This window comes from Lissotriton helveticus, chromosome 9 (genome assembly GCF_964261635.1).
Source record: "Lissotriton helveticus chromosome 9, aLisHel1.1, whole genome shotgun sequence".
Taxonomy (NCBI): Eukaryota; Metazoa; Chordata; class Amphibia; order Caudata; family Salamandridae; genus Lissotriton; species Lissotriton helveticus.
The window spans coordinates 1260435385-1260453203 of NC_136070.1; the positions used below are offsets into that span (position 1 = coordinate 1260435385).

Genomic DNA, 17819 nt, shown 5'->3' on the forward strand with positions numbered 1-17819 from the left:
GCTGTTAGTCACTCCGAAGACTGAGCGTATAGGGATCTCTGTCACCAGGGTCTCTTCTTCCCTTATCTGAGCATCGGATGGTCCATCCAGAAGAGGTTGTGTGCTCTTTGTTGCACCTCAGCAGCTGCCAGGGGTGCCAACTGGTTTTGCTGCAGATCTCTAGGACAAATGCCCCATGTCACTTTAGTTGGGAAGCCCATAACCTGCCACCTTGCCTACTCCAAGATCTCTCCTGAGCATGGTGCATTGTGGATCTGGGGTTGACAGCAGGAGACAGAGGTGTCCAAAGGTGAGATGGTACCCTTAATGGCTGTAGGACTGCAGAGACATGTCCTCCCCTCCTTGTAAGTCGCACTGAAGTTGCCACAATAGGGAACGTTCATCAATGCAGAGAACTGAGGGCGAGTAAACCCAGTGCATGTTTAACATTGTATGATGTGTCCACACAATAGGGAAGGATGACAGAGAGTGACTAATACACCAATACCATTTCCGGGGCTAATGCTTCTCGCCTGATGAAGGTCTAGGACCCCCAGTGGCCAAGAAGTAAAGGCCGAAACATGTCGACACCAGAAATGTTGTACGGCCATTATACCACACAGACACCCATCTTTTGTTTTATTTACACCTTGGCTGTTCACTTTTAAAGTGGTACCTCAGCATCCATTAGGCACTTTTAAATTGCAATTTCGAAGTGCTCCTGGGAACATAGTTGAGCCCACCACAGTGATTAGGGACCAGTTTGAGACCTGATGATGAAGCATGCCACTTATCGAGTGGGTGAGGGTCCTTTTCAAATCCTAAATCGCATTTCGGTGGGTTGCATTTCATTTTTTTGTCCCTCGATTTCACTAAATACCCATGTTGTAGGATGTCTTGTTGTGATCCGCATTATGGATCTAGTCTGAAAGCAGCGGGTGAACATCGAAGACTGAATAAATTTGCCGATTTCCTTCTGCTTTGCGAACGATGGTCCAGAGGGAACCCCTAAACCTTTTCCCTTACAAGAAACCCCAAAGAATGCTGAACCCTTTACCCAGGGCTTTAATAGGAGAGTGACTTCTTTTCAGAGTAACTTGCGTCATCGTCCTTCCCACTCGCTGCTGGAGCCAGGCTGAAAATGTACTTCAAAATGGCTCCACCATCCCTCAGTCTTTGGCCCATCACGCGTCACATCCATCTCCTCACCCTGAAACTGGAGCCAGGCTGGTACTCTTACCCTGAATGCATCCGTTCTTAAGGTGGGGGAGCCTTCAACACGCCCCACTGGAAACGCGGTCATCCGTGTTCATATCCAACCATGACTTTGGTCCCCCAAACCTCGCTCGCCCAGTTAAAAGGACAACTGTTACTCGCCCATTTTCCAACAAAGTACCAAAAACCTTCTACACACGACCTGCCTTTTCTAATTTGGAGCTCTTCCTTCATGGGGTGGATGAAAGGATATGTGACCTTTCTTCTAGTGAGATCATCAGGAGGTGAACAAGCTTGTGATTCCAGAATACCCTACAGGTGTGGGCTCAGGACACCACTGCTGTTTGACACTAAAGAATCCGACACTCCCTCTCTCATGTAGGTTTAGGGGCCAGATGTAGGTGGCTAAATACCGGTCGGTAAGGCCGAAATTCGTTAAATTTCTGCGTTACCGACCGGTATTTAGCCATGTGCGATGTAGGTGACTTTAAACCTATATGCAAAATAAGGAATCGCTAAATAGCAATTCCTTATTTTGCTCTTGCATTTAAGGAATCCGAAATACTGATTCCTTAAATGCAATGTAGGTACCACTAAAACAGTGCACCTCAGCCTTAAGGAATCGCTATTTACCACCACCACCTCCAAGTTGGTGGTAAGTAGCGATTTCCTTACAAAAAGCACTTTTTTGCTTTTTTTTATGTGCCATGTGGCACACATCCATGCCCTTAGGGCGTGTATGTGCACCACATGTGCACAAATGCACATTTCAGGGGTGCAACAGGGTGTCCTTTGGACACCCTGGCACCCTTGAAATACCTCCCGCTATTAACGATTCAGTAATACAGAATCGCTAATAGTGAATCTCTTCCCATTCATTCCTATGGGCGCCCTAGCCCATAGGAATGAATGGCTAGGTATTTCTTAATAACGAATCAAGATTACCAATTCGTTATTAAGGAATGTTAAGGAATCGCTAATATTTTAGCGATTCCTACCTACATTCCATTTAGCGAGTCCTTAATAGCGATTCGGTAATAATCGCTAAATGGAAGTTGCCTACATCTGGCCCTAGGTCTTTTTAATATTCAAGTTTTACTCAAGAAAAGTGTTAAAAAAGGCCTCCTCGTCCCCTTCCCACGGGTCTGTTTCTGGCTAGAGGCCTCAACCAGCCCGCCACCACTTGATGCTGTTCTAGACGAGCACCCCAAGGTTGGTACATCCCTGATGAAGTAAACATGTCCTCTAGAAGATGCCGCAATGATCTTCAGACCCAGGTCTGTGTTTTATCAGATATTCAATATAAACTAAACAAACAAAAAGTGCTGCCCCGTAGAGGGTGGGATGTCTCACCCCCGAAGTCCTCAACTACCCGCTTGGGGGCAGGTCATGGTGACGCGGAGCCGAAGGGGGCGGTTGTGCAAGAACTTCTGGACAGTGCGCCAAGAAGCCCCATGCCTAGAAGTCTGCCTCTGGCCCGAGGCCCATAACCAGCACAAAGTCCAGAGCAAGGAACCGAGTTTGGAAGTTAATGAACAGGGCACTCGGTTTATATATTTACCTCTGCTACTTGTCCACTAACTGGGTTGGGAGCAGGGCGTGCTACACACCGGTTGATCATGCAATGACAAACAGAGTATAAAGGTATTCAGGGATTTAGCTGCCATTAAATGGCAAACTGCAGCAGTCTCCAGAATTAAAATGTACAAGGTTGTGTCTACAAATCCTGACTTTCTACAAAATGGAGGCCAAAGCAGGCAAAATAAAAAAAGCATGTGAGGGGTTTATGCATGTACCTCCATAAACATATGCGTTCTGGTCCCACGGAGGGGTACAGTGTGCTCACAGCCTGGCGCCCCAGGCCGAGCTCTACCCCTGCTATTCCGTAGTTGTAGACGGAACTCAAGTGGGCACCCCTACTACTAAGAGTACCCAAGTATACGAACCCCAAAAGGCTTTGATGGACGTGGACTCACCTGTCGTGCCTGGTCCTTCTCATCTGTACAACCTTCTTGTCCACCAAGGGACTGCGTAACATTGACCTGCAACGGGTAAAAAAAATATATATTAGAAAAATACCCAATATTTAACTCAATTGCCAATGAGGTTATGCCACATTACACATATATATTCTTGCATCAGTGTCCAAAGGTGAAACCTCCAACTAAAACTTTAGGAGGTAAAATTACTCTTACAAACACCAACCTGGGCCTCCTCTTCCAGTACCTGTCCCCCACTGACCCCGGTCTTTCTCCCCATCCGCATCCACCCCCAAGGTGGCAAGAGTTGTACCAAGGGTAACTCTTCATGGAAGGCAAAGTCTTTGCCACCTTTAAAATGGAGGGTATGGCTTCCTCTGCACAGTATGGCAGGGACCACACAGCCACAGGAACAACCTTCACATTAACCTTTGAACCCCTCAGAAGGCGGGAGCAACCAATGACCCCATTCTCATGGGGTCTTCATACGTCCCCACCCCAAACTGGTCAAGTGGGGTGCCCGCCTGTCCCACCACTGACTTCTGTTGTATGATGCCCCCGCCACTTGATCACTTTTACAGGGCGCTTTCTTCGGTCATCGGGCCCAAGGTAGCGGCCTGAAGCGAGTGCACCCAAGCCAGGCGCTCGCCTACAGGGCCCATGACCTGCGTACCCACTCTGTAATCCAGCACTGGGGCTCAAAATGCCAGCAGGAAGCTGCTCCCACAAGACATTTTGGGTCACCAGTGAATGGGGAGCAATCTTGGGAGTGGGGGATTGGGGAATAATAATAAATAATAATAATAATAATAATAATAATAATCCACATTTGTATAGCGCACAATCACCCGTTAGGGTCTCTAGGCGCTGGGGGCCGTCGGGAAGATTAAGCAAGCTATTGCCCAGAGTCGCATGGTGCTGGGCTAACCTGCCGCCGGAGCCGGGGATCGAACCGTGATCCCCAGATTCCAGCGTCAGTCGCCCTGGCCGCGGCGCCACACCTCTCCCGAGGGGGGGGAACAGGGGGGAGCAAGGCGAGAAGACGAAAAATAAATTTTTTAAACAGAAAGAGGTAGCCTTATTGGTGACTCAGGCAGAATGAAGATATATAGGGTGGGGAGGGGACAAAGACACAAAGGGGAACACTGATATAGACATGGCGGAAACAGGGTACTGGGCACGGTGGCCACTCATGAACTAGGTAGGTCGTAGGACCCGTCCGCTCCCCTACGCCCCACTTCAGGGGAACGCCATAACGTACAGATGATTCTCAACACAACCTTGTGGGTCAGGACCGGTCCCCTCTCATCCACCGTTGAATGAGGACACATGACTCAGTACACTATGACCCCCACTAACACCACATGGCGTCATAGCTAGGTATGCACTTCACGGAATAATGCAAGTAGCAGAAATATTTCTGAACTGGCCCAGAAACGTCACATTTCTTACTAGTAAAAGTGCAAGAGAGCATTCCTTCCCATTTGCACTGTTTATGTATGAATTTTCCATGAGTGGCCCTATTTTATTCCCCTTTTAGATGTTTTGGGGGGCAATCTACAAAGGCAGGCAACAGCATGTAAAAGAGCTCTGCTTTACTGCAGGAGTAGGGCTTTACTCACTCCAAAATGCCTTTGTGAATAGGTCCCTTTAAATGCTACAACAACCCTTACTGCTACAAGTCCCAAGCAGCGCTTAATTTGAGCCAGTAGTTTCCAGTGCTCAGTACCAGCACTTAATTGTCAATGCTGCACTTATGACAGTCTGCCACAACGTGGCGCTGCTCATCTAATTTAGAGATGAAAAGAACAAAGGTTGTTTATGAAAACAATGTACATTAAAAATTAATAATACCTGCCTTCCCAGCCATTCCTTTAGCTTTGGGGGCCTGGCATAATCTGAACTGTTGCACTTGTAGTCGAGAGAGATGGTTAGTAGTTGTTTTGGCAGCGATGACGGGGCGATGGGTGGTGCAAGCTGCAGTGACCTCCTGGTCAGGGCCCTGGCCCTTCTTATTTTACAAATTAAGCACTGGAGTGGCATGACCTAGTAAAGGACAGGATTTGAAAACCCTCAGCCTGGTAGTCCAGACTTTGGATGGCAGGAACCCAGATGACCTTTCATAACCATTTACAATTTATAACCTGACCGCGCAGCTATGATCAGCCTCCTGGCACCATCTCCAATCTTTCAGCCAAGATGCAAATGGTATGTGGGCGTGTCTCAAAGTCATCAAGACTCCTCCCTCAGGAACTCTTCCACTGTCATTGGACGACCACCAGGTCTATTCAAAAACAGCTGAAGACCCGCCTCTCCCGACAAGGGCTGGGTGCAGAATGACTTTCATCCTAGCTATTGTCACTCCTCCCACTTGCGTAACTGGTGCAATGAAGCACCCATTGGCTAGTGAGTGTCTTATAATAAGTTAATGAAAAACAGTTGTACAAATAATTTCCTTATGAAGGACTCAAAATTTGAGAATTTCAGATTTTTTTCAGGATGAAAGGAGCGTGAAAACACCAACTTTAAATTTCTATCGTCCAACAGTCCTGTTTTTTTTGTTTTAATCAGTACCATGGTGAAAGTACAACCTGTTAACAGAAAACCATGTTTGGCATGAGCGAGTCTGACCTTGTGCAAAGCGTTCACTTGCACAGTGTGCGCTTACAAATTAAGAAGCGCTTCAAATAGACGACTATCCCCTTCAAAAGGGTTATAAGAAAAAAAAAATGCATAAACCCCTCACATGCTTTTGCTTCATCGTTCATGCACTCCTGCTAACTTCCTGTCACATGGCTGCGATAAGCACTTCTATCTCCAAGAACAATCATGTCAAGTTTCCGCCTTAACTAGAAGGAAGGGTTGCTGGCTGATGGACATTTGACATCCTCATAACTGCAGAGCCCAAATTCACTGAGGGTTTGTGCACCCACGTGTAGCCTACACGTGCTAACAGGGACAGTCCAGGCTTTAGATCCTACTGTTGTACAGAAGCCGCAACCCTGGGCATACAGGAGCTAGGGAGCATCGGGGATGAAGGGCGTACAGCTGGGTCCATACTGCTAGACCTACCCGGAGCCTTCGACACCTTGGATCGGCTAATGACTCGCCGTGGCTAAGATATGCCAGCCACGGTCCTGTTCTAAATTGTATTCAATCTTTTCCTCCCAAGGGAAAAGAACATATGTAGATCAGAGGATTCGTATTAGAGAAGAAAGACTAGGTGTGCCTCAAGGTTTGCCATCCTTGCCACTCCGCCTCAATACGGGTGTCCACTTGGCGACTCAATAGCTTTGTGCGGCTTAAGCTGCTGGGCGCATGCCGATGGCACAAGTTCTGATAAACAGACACCAAGATTGCACAGACAGCAAAGCAGCCTTTCCCTGGTTGTTAGCAATCTTCTTCAGTCTTAACACAAACAATAAACGGAGGTCGTGACCTTTGGTAGGAATAATTCTACATAGATCCCCTCAACTGACCATAGGATCTTGAACCTCCTCCCAGCATTTAGTTTTGGAATTCTGATCTCTTACCAGATAAATCATACCAGTGTGGAAGAACAGCCACTTCCACCCATGCAATCCAAAACCTGTTCCATTCTAGGGATCGCTCAAAGAATTCTTCATATTTTGGCTATTATTCTCTCTCAATTTTGTTACTGTTTTATGGAGCACCTAAATGCCTACCAGAAGTTCTTGTCCTGGCTTTCAATCTGTCCTGAACAGAGCTGCCAGCCACAGACTTGGACTGAAAAGACAGTCATCTACAAATCCAAGCCATCTGAACACACGTCACGCTGGACACCCATTGCCTCCTCTGGGAGTCCACATCCACTCAACACAAAGCACAAGTTAACCTTTTGAAACACTTTGCGGAGACACTGAAAGAAACCTCCACTTCTCCAGAGAGTCGAAGCGGTCTTCCAGCAGACTAATGCGTAAGATACTGTTCGGCAAATGAATGACAAGAGAAGGGTCGGATCTATGCAAGCAGGTCCCACAATCGGACATGGACATCACCAACTTAAACAGCTTCCAGACTGCACTGAAAAGTATTTTTCTAGTTAACCAGAGTTACTGAAGATAGGACGCCTCCTTTAGCTCCTCACCTCTATAGAAGCTCTTGCAGTCTTTGCAATGTATTTAAGAATTTATCTTCCTATTTCTCCTAATCTTTTCCTTCTGCCTTCAAGTCATCTCCCTTTTTAGGTCGACGCCTACCAGATAGCACAGCGGTCTGGTTGCGAAAAGACTTCTTGGGGCATTCTGAGAGCCTCCCTGGGTGATGCATGCCACCCACTGCTTACCATTGGCTTTGTGGTTTGCAACTCACAGTTTCTGGCTTTCTATTGGCTGGCTTTATTTGTTTTAGGCTGGTCAGCAGGTCTTTGTCCCTCTGTGGTACAAACCTTGTTACCCATCATTTCTTCTAATTATCCACGAGCCCTCCTTTCTGTAAATAGGCCTTTGAATTTTGTTCTGATCTTGTCACATTTGCTGTGCGATCAAAGACAGAGGTCAAATGTCAGACTGTCATCCAAGGGAGTTTGGGGTTTACTTTTCATTCTCAGACTTAAAAGTGAGAGGATTTATGTTAAAATCTTGCTAGGTACTGGGAAAGAACCTAGCACACAACAATATTTAAATGTCTGTAAATAAGCTGTGAAAATATTTCAGACTATATCAGATCATAATTAGGAAAGTACAAATGAAGCACTTTTGTTTGTAATTTGGAAGTGTGATAAAACATATTTTAATACAATCAAAACAAAAAAGTAAACTACATGATGCCATTTCCACATGTTATTGTGCTGTATAGTTTTATCAGTAAAACTGTGTGTGTAATGGTCATTCCAATTTAAGGTATGTTGTCTGTAATGGCAGTGTGCCAACACCATGTATATCCCACTCCACTCCGCGACAATGTACTCCACGACACCCCACACCATGCCACTCTCCTCTACACCAGTAACTTTTAGCCATGCTGTGCAGAATGTACGCTGGTGTACAACATGGCTAAAAAAACATTGACAACATGAATAGCTCTTGCCAATCATTGGCTTTGCAAATGCCTGTTACTATTCTTTTCCGTTTCTCGCTCTCCTAATCCCTGCCGTCGTGAAACTAGGCCCCTTTCTGGTAATTTTAATGAATTATAAATTAAATAGCGTCAAATAAATAAAACAAAAAAAAAAAATATATATATATATATATATATATATATATATATATATATATATATATATACACACACACACACACACACACACACACACACACACACATTCGGATTTTAAGGATCATGTTTACAAATTTTTTAAAAGTGCAACATATTAGGACGGTGAAAACTCTGCCGGAATGATGAATATTCTGCTATCAAACATATATGGCAAGGTGTGGGAAAGAGGGTGTTACCTGAAACTGGTATGGCCATGGACAAGGCAGTAAGCAGACCAATCCTATAACTGCATATGTTTTTAGATGCATTGTGACGGTACCAATCCCTTCCGCCTCCACAACATATCAGAAAAATCCACTCTTGTAAAAAAAAAATATATATATATGTATATACACAGGAGTATCTTTCTTTTCAAGGTGGTAATGGGGACCGCCTCTCATACTCCATGGGGAAAGAGAATAAGGGTTGTCCATAGTGGAGAAAATGCTTTAAAAACAACAGTTCAAATGCACATTTCCGCCAAGTATGTGCCCACAGACTGCCTGCAATATAGTCAACACAGAGCATTACACACACAATGCTTAATGCAATATTTGTGAACCCCTTAAAATTAAAAATGTATGCATGTTATCAGCAGCGTAGTCTACAATTTGTACATTTCTTCAAGAGAAGCTTTGTTAACACAGTTGATACACCACTGCAGGTAGCTAAAAAAAAGCTAGTGCCATGTGGCCATGCATGGATTCTGGTCATAGGACACACTTCCAGGCTTCAGGAACTTTGCAGTAGAGTTTTGTTTGTCCCCTTATTTTCTGCAAAATTAATTATACATCGCTATACATTAATTCCCACATTTTGAAAATCGGGTTCATGCAGGAAAATTTTACTGCAAAATTAATGAATACATGTTTCCAAATTCATTTTCCAATACTATCACTTAAAAATGCCTCAATGCTTTGACAATCTGATGTAGTGCGGTGAAACGCTTCTGCATGTCGATGAATACTCTTTAATCTGAACAGAATGGATTATATTATTACGTTTATTTGCACAGGGTCTTTCGTGTAAATAAATGCCTGCCCATTTAACTATCTTTTTGAACGTTCATAGCCTAGTAATTGCATTTATAAACCACTTTTCACAACTGACGGGGCGTTGAAGCCCTTTTTTTGCGAGTAGCACGCTACTCTGGAAACCAAAGAGGATTAGTGGTGAATGAATGTGTGTCCTTATCCCGCAGTGAATGAGTATAGGGAGATAAGAAATGAATTTCAGCGGTGGACAAGTGAGTTTGTTATCTGAATTGAAAAAGGATAGTGGAGGGATAGAGGGAAGGGTTTGCATTTATTTTGCGCTTGCTACCGCTAATGAGGTGTTGAAGCGCTTTTCAGCCAGAAGCACGCTACACTAGAACTCACAGGATTAGTGGGGAATTAGTATAAGGAAATATAAACAGTGGCGGCTCCTCCACTAGGGCGGAGGAGTGTCGCCCCACTGCCAGGAGCAGCAAAGAAAGAGAAAAAATAAAATGATAATAACAAATCATTCAATTTTTTCCTACCGCTGCGGCAGTGCATGAGGAGTGGTAGACACTCCTTTGAGCAATGACTGTTTTAAGCGGCCCGAGAGGGCCGACCAAACAGTCATGCTCACCCCCCCTGTTCTCCATGCAGGCTGCATTACTGCCGTGGCGGCCAGCCTGAATATAAAATTAATTTGCAGCTGTTCCCCAGAGGGCTGCAAGTAAAAGTCAAGAGGGCCGAAGGCGGGCCACAGGCCCACCTGGAGTATCCCTACTGCAGACTTCCTTTCAATTAACAATGTTAGAATCTCTAAGTCTGGCTTTCAAAAATCCACATCACAAAAAAAGAACTCGTGTCTTACCTATATACAGGGCCAGAATAGCCATACCGTGCATCCCCATGTGGCTGGAAGGGTGGGGGCCGGTTTAGCAGCAGCGCGGGCAGTTTTTGTTGCCGGTAGACGGTTTTGCAGCCGTGCTGCAATATCGGCACCCAATAACAAAAGCAGCAAGCAAGCGATTCCAGCCTCCCGGAGCCAGGCAGTGCTTCCCCTAGGCTGGTCTGAGAAAATTACCAGGGCTGCTATGGGTTCCCAGTTCGGCCCTGCCTATGCAACAGCAGGACTTTGATAAAGGAAGTTGCACTTATCGCCCCCGAGATGCGTCACAACGCACTACACAGCCTCTCTGCAAGAAAAAGAGTTCCTTGTTTTGAAAGCGGGCTTTGAAAGAAAAGGAAGTGAAGGCACGTCGCAGCTGTAGAGTGCGGTTAGTAGAGAGGCGAAGGTGAGGGTGGAAGCTGGTTGTTTCATAAGCTATTAATAAACTACTGTAGACAGTCGCTGTACGCACATGTGATGGATAGCTTTAAGGAAGCACTCGCGCGACGGTAACCATAATGAAATTATTTTTATATATATACACACACTCCAACAGATAAGCAGGGGCGTCCCATGCTGGCACCCCCGTTTCCTCTTCTGCAGCAAGAGTGGCAGATTCTATTTCGGGCGACTTAACCCATCCATTAATATTAGAAACGATTTACTGACATATTAGCAAGTTCTATGATCTTAGATATATATCTCATCTCTCTCACTCACTCACTCTCTCTCTCTTATCATTGTCACCTCAAAAACAGGAAAGATGTGCTCATTCCACAAACACTTTTTAGAAGTACAAAGTCCGTTGGCTTTGTCTTGGTCCGGCTACTTGCTGCCTCGCCACCGACTGATACCCGCTGTGATCTCTCACAGTGGAGACCCAGCTGTAGAAAAATGCTTCCATCACCCCTGGTGGTGGTGATGCAGTGACCCATTAAAGATGGTCGCCAACACCTTGAGAGTGGACCATGAAAGGCCACTTCTCTGGGGCTGTCCATTCAACACTTGGACCGTCCAGACTTAAACACGGAAGCTTATACTGAGGTTCACTTGCATTAGTACCTCGCCAGGACAGCCTGCATGATTTCTGTGCATTGAGCAATACCACAGAAAGTCGCTTCATTTGAGCTGCACAACTTAGAAACTCCCTGGAGGAATGCAAGCATTAAAATAATTGCAGGCAAGTCAATATCACGAGAATCCTGTTCCGCGCAGGCTACCTACCGCAGGCGCTGGAATACAATCAAGGATAACTTGTGTAAACGTTAAGATCACCTATCTCGATCGTCTGCAGTGCCAGAAGACTACTTTGGCCTATGTTTTTTTTTGGGGGGGGGGGGGAAATAAAATTCACTTCGCCTTGAGCTACACAAATACTTGCGACGAGCCATTTTCACACAACCATGTGTCATTTTGTGGACTGGCCCAGCCCTATTCCTAGTTGTGCTTGGATACAAAGATGGGATGGATGGATTTTGATCTAAATTGAAGGATACACATGGAACGTGTACATGGACACCACGCTTGGTCGCCACACTGTAGGATTTATAATATTTCTGTATTATCAGTATATCAAATGCTCCATGTTGTTGTCTTCTATAGTGATGTTTAAAAGATCCGTAGTTGGAATCTTCCAAAACTATGATCACGTGGGAGACAACACTCTCCATGTACCTAGAATGGCGACCAAGATCCATGCCATTGGCGCACCATTCTCCCAGATCTTGGCTTTCAGTTGATAATCTCATGTGTTCTGTGAGTTGTGGACATTCTGTGGAAGAAACTGAACGGACACACCTCACACAAATCATTGCTAACAGAAGCCCGGGGCTAAACACATGGGCCTCCATTAGGATGGCGAGCGGACTTTGCCCGCCCGCCATCCTCACGGTACCAGGAACCGCCCGCCATAAGGGCGGGGGTCCCGTGCCTGGCATTAGGATGCTCCCGCCACAGTAGCGGGCGCATCCTGCATTCCTACCATTGTGGCGGGCTGTGCACCGCCCGCCACAATCGCAGGAAGGCATGCAGTGCACTTCCATGCACAGCATGGCAAGCACCGCGCGGTGCTCACCATGCTGTGCATGGAACTGCTGGGGGGTACCATAGGTACCCCCCATGTGCACCCCCGGAGTCCATGTGGGCCCGCATCGGGCCCCCAATGCAGACTCTGCATGCCTTTCCGTGGCGGCACACACCCACACACACACACACACACTAGCAGCCCGTCCCGACGTTGTCCGGGTATGAATTGCTGCCGGCCAGTAGTATATTGTTTTGTAGGATTTCGTTTTGATAGCATTTCTTAATGTGACAGGCCTGTGAAACGCTCCGATTCACAGTGCACTGCTGATGCACTTAAGAGTGCGCGTTCAGTAGTGTGTGAACTCGAGTTTCCCTACTTTATTTTTCCTTGCAATATTATATAGCGCGAACTCAACATGGCATGAGCACAATTTACATTACAGAAGAACACATTCATTTGTGGTAGACACGGGGAGACAAAGCGATTTGCCTGGAATCACAGGATTTTGAGCTGATGCCGAGATTCAAACGTAGCTCCCCAGCAATTCTAGAACTTGTGGCGGGAGGTGTGTCTAAAAGTGTATGTCGGTGCTGGCCATCAATGAGAGAGACCTGTGCATTTTTCAAATCGGTGGTGAAAAAATATGAGTATGTTGGAGATGTGGGCCGCCGTGCCACCAATGTACTTACCGGGGGAGGGTAAACACCCATTATTCCGCAACTTTCTTTCCACATACCATCACTCCGCATACTTTCATTACGAAAGTACCATGACTCCGCAATGCCATTATAACGCATGGCATTACATTTTCTATGCTTTTACCATGCATACATTTACAACGAAATTCGTTGTAAATGCATGAATGGTAAAAGCATGTTTTTTTTAATGTTTGGATAAGGTAAGTATGGGTATATGTTTTGGGGTACTGAGGTATATGTTTTGGGGTGTTTGGGTATTTTAAGGGTTCAGATATAGTTTTGAGTTATGGGGTTTTGGGGTACAGGGGTATTTTTAGGGTTCAGGGCTAGGTTTGGGGGTATATGGGTATTTTTAGGGTTCAGGGCTAGGTGTGGGTTTTGGGGTACAGGGGTATTTTGAGGGTTCAGGGCTAGGTTTGGGTTTTGGGGTACAGGGGTATTTTAGGGTTCAGGGGTAGGTTTGGGTTTTGGGGTGCAGGGGTATTTTTAGGGTTCAGGGCTAGGTTTGGGGTACAGGGGTATTTTTAGGCTTATGGGGTAGGTTTGAGTTTTGGGGTACAGGGGTATTTTAAGGGTTCATGGTTAGGTTTGGGTTTTGGGGTACTGGGGTATTGTAAGGGTTCAGGGCTAGGTTTGGGTTTTGGGGCACAGGGGTATTTTAGGGTTCAGGGGTGGGTTTGGGGTACAGGGGTATTTTAAGGGTTCATGGGTAGGTTTGGGTTTTGAGGTACAGGGGTATTTATAGGGTTTAGGGATAGGTTTGGGTTTTGGGGTACAGGGGTATTTATAGGGTTTAGGGATAGGTTTGGGTTTTGGGGTACAGGGTATATTTATAGGGTTAAGATGGGTTAGTGTTTAAGGGTGTTGGGGTATTTTAAGGAGTAAGGGTGGGTAATGATTATGGGGTGCAGAGGTATTTAAAGGGAGCAGGGTGGGATTAGAACACGATATGAGACATGGCATGAAGGGCGGAACGTACCACACGCCCCCAGCACACGCCCACAGCACACGATATGAGACATGGCATGAAGGGCGGAACGTACCACACGCCCCCAGCGTTTGTCACGCCCCCAGCACAACGCAGACACGCCCACAAGGGACTACTTTGCTGGCACGGTTCTTTTACCTTTTAAATGTATATGGTGGGCGTCGGCATAGCCTATCTCCTTCTGCTGCAACTGCCCTTTCCAACGCTGTATTGGGTGTTGTGATTGGTGCTGTGGTTCCTGAGGTTACGCGCCTCAAAGATTTGGGCTCTCTCTTTTATTATATTAGTATGGATATATATATATATATATATATATATATATATAGTTTTCCTTTATGAAGCATTAAGAATTACTGACCTGCAGCACCAAATTCACGGGAACCACACTCATTTTTTGTTCCCTGATCTTGCCTAGATTTCATTAAATGTAGAAGACCTCGAATGGATTTAGGGCCGGCCTCAAATTGTGTGCATCTCACAGGGCGGTCCTGGTACACATCCTTTCAGGTTGTAATTTCTATATACTCTATCCTTGAACGCATCGTTTCAGTCTTCGTATGCATTATTTGGATATTACGCTCCCTCCAGTCCACAGTCTGACCGGACCATAGCCCAATCCTGGAACTCATCCTTACATTCTGCCCGCCACATGAGTGAGGAGAACTCAAATTGGTATTTACCCCAAACATTTAACTAGAAACAGAAAACATGGTTCATCTCATTCAGGAACGAATGCATCTCGTCTCTTCATGGGCCCAAATGCTCTATATGCTTCTTTACATCAAAAAAGTAAGGTTCAGTTCTAAAAGCAGCCATTACATGGAGGCAAACCTCTGCTGGACAAATAGCTCTGGGTCTGAAGGTCATCTTTGACAAGGACACCTCCATAGAATGCAGAAATAAAAAACAATTATGGAAAATAACCCACATCAATCCTAGTTATAGAATCTAACAAGGAACCTTACACAAAGAGTCACACACATTTGGTTAATTTCTTCTAATTAAAATTTACCCATTGGTTTTATACTGGGTGTTTCCTTCATCCCACCAACTTTTCAACTGGCCAATGAGGAACTTAAACAGAAGTCCAGAGTACACAAATGCCTTACATATACGTATCCCACTTAATCGATGCTTGTGTAGTTAGACCCGAGCTTAATCCAATTAACTAGAAACTCATTCTAGGTCGGTAAAGCAGGGATGCAGAAGAACCTGGTCATGATCTTTGTTGGAAACCAAACGCTGCAGTTACAATCTTCTCAATAATAGCCAGTGTTCTGGGTGAGAGGTGTGTGTAAACCTTCTATGGAAAAGTCCTCCCCTCTGGAAGAGTCAACCAGCCTTCAAGGGTTTCTGTATGCTGGGGTCTCTTGTTGGACAGCTTGCTTCCTGCCCAGTCTGAATGCCCATACATTTATTGCAGAACCAAATGCGTGAACCAGGGCGCCACATCTGTGAATGCCAGAGCCAACACAGCTGGAGTTGATTTCCACCAGATCAATCAGAAGCAAAATGGTCTCCAAGGAAGCAGCAGAAGTGAGGAGGGAACATTTAAAAATCAAGTTCTTTCTATTTCCAATCACTAGTGCTTGTACCCAATTTAATGGTACTCCATTTACTGCCCTCGGAAGGATGGACAGTCAAGTTGACCCTGCTTAGATGCAAACCTGTAGGCCAGAGCCAAACATTTCCCTCACATTTCCATCTTGGGGACAAGGGCCCTTTTATGACAGATGTCAAACTTGCACAACTTTGTCACCAATAAATTCAATCCAACACGTTCAAACTTCAAAAGCAGCTGGCATCAATTTATCATAGGTGAGCTAGTTCTGTACATACCCAGCCAGTCCCTGGCCATCTTTAGAGGATTTGGTACCCATGCCCCAAGAAGGATGGGTCCAGAGGAAAGTCCTTTTCAGCGGAGGCTCCCCAATCACCCTCTCATCCCCTATCAAGTTCTGAAATCATTCCCCAGCCAGTCTGAAAAGGATTATAGATCAATGGAATTTTAGAAGAAAGAAAGACGCCATTTTCCTTTTCTCAAAGAGTAGCTTAATTCCCTCCAGGTGCGTACTGCCCCCTTGAGTTGCTGGTCCTACAATAACTATTTTTGCTCTTACACCCAGATGTTAACACTCAGCCTCACTCACATTTGTCTGGCACAAGGTACAGCCTTCCAGTGCATAACGCCTCTTCACAAGTCCTCCATCAGGAGCGTGTGTTCATTTCTGTACATTTGACCACATCTGTCAGCCCCCTCACAAACGTGTGCAGTCGTAGAATCCATGCTCTTTCTTCACCCATCTGGTCATGAAACGTACAGATTTACTGTCACTATGCTGCTAATCTCAGTAGTACCAATGTGATGAGACAAGGTCTATCAAACAGATCAAAAGGGGTCGTGCGCTTCCAAATAAAAATACACAATGGCCAACCCCAATTGAAGCATCCTCAGATCTTACCATCCAATTGTGCAAACTCACTGCTAGATTTTGCAGGTGTTCTAGCCTTTTGCTTTGACCAGCATGAACAACTGTACAAAATTGTATATTCAGCCTACTTTAAAAATGCTGCTGGAAGGATTTCTCACAATTCAACCCTGAGATAAGATGTGAGCACACACTTTTATCAGGTTTATCCTGCTGAATGGTGATCGTTTATCTGTGGCATCCGCACAGGATGCAGCGCCTTATCTGTAGGACGTTTCGAAGCGCAGCGCGCAGTTTATCAAGAAAGAGCGTTTCTCGAACGATAACGATTTACTTCTTTTCTACGTACTGGAGAACAGCCCCATTTTTTTAAGGTAAGTCTGCCCCATTTGCAAGAAGAATCCGATCCCAGCACGTGCCCCATAGTTTGATGCCACCTAGACTGTGGCCAGTGGTATGGCTCAGCGAGCCACCCACCTACTCTACTACAGGGATCGGCATGAAATTTTAAAGTCACTGTCAGTCTTCAAGTCATGGCATGAAATCTTTAAGTCAACACTCCGCCTTTCATCCTTCCAAGCACAATAAATGAAATATTAAAAAAAATCTAAAAAAAAAAAGAAATAAAATCTTTAAGTCAACACTCAGTCTTTCATCCTTCCAAGCGCAATACATGGAGATCCATCAAGTTAAGTAATAGTACTAAAATGAATATCTCAAAATAAAAAAATCCAAAAGTCAACATCCAGCCTTTCATCCTTCCAAGGCCAATAAATGAAATCTTTAAAAAAAATTTAAAAAAATAAAAAAAATCTTTTTTAAAAAATGGACTCTTCAAGACAACACTCAGCCTTTCATCCTTCCAAGCACAATAAATGGAGATCCATCAAGTTAAGCAAGAATACTAAAATTAATATCAACATTTTAAAAAATCCAAAAGGTATTTTGCAGCAAATTCCATCTTAAAACAGGTTCTAGGAGACAGCAGCGGATTGGGAAAACAAAATATGTCCCATGAAGGGCTTGATCGCCCACCACCATTCTACAATATACACCTCATAAGAAAAACAAATGGAATCCTCCTCTGTGTATTCACCACAAGCAATATTTTAAAACCCAGTCACCCTTTAAAGAGAAGCAAAGGGGCTGGAGCATTTAAAATAATATCAGCCATAGTGTGTTTCACATGTGAATACTCACTGGGACTGAGCCCGGCTTGAATTTAGATCTTAACTAATCACACATTTAAGGCTTCAGCCTCACCCTTTGAACCTGGCGAGGGCAGAGGGGCGACAGATCTGGGAATCATGGGTCCTGCAGAAGTCCAGCATAGAGGTTTCCTTGTTCTCTTCAAAAGATTTAGTAGTAAAGTCCAACTGGCATTACTTGTATGTACGTTAAGCAGTATGTAGTATGTTTACTCGT

The 17819-nt window shown here is 45.1% G+C and overlaps 1 long non-coding RNA gene across 1 annotated transcript in view; it reads right to left on the minus strand.

Annotated features, from left to right (window-relative positions):
* The window catches only part of LOC144782440 (uncharacterized), a 124587-nt gene that overhangs the window by 72148 nt on the left and 34620 nt on the right, over positions 1-17819 (minus strand). Inside the window, exon 2 of the long non-coding RNA XR_013601152.1 lies at positions 3171-3236. This is a non-coding gene — a long non-coding RNA (uncharacterized LOC144782440). The remainder of the gene's footprint in view (positions 1-3170; positions 3237-17819) is intronic.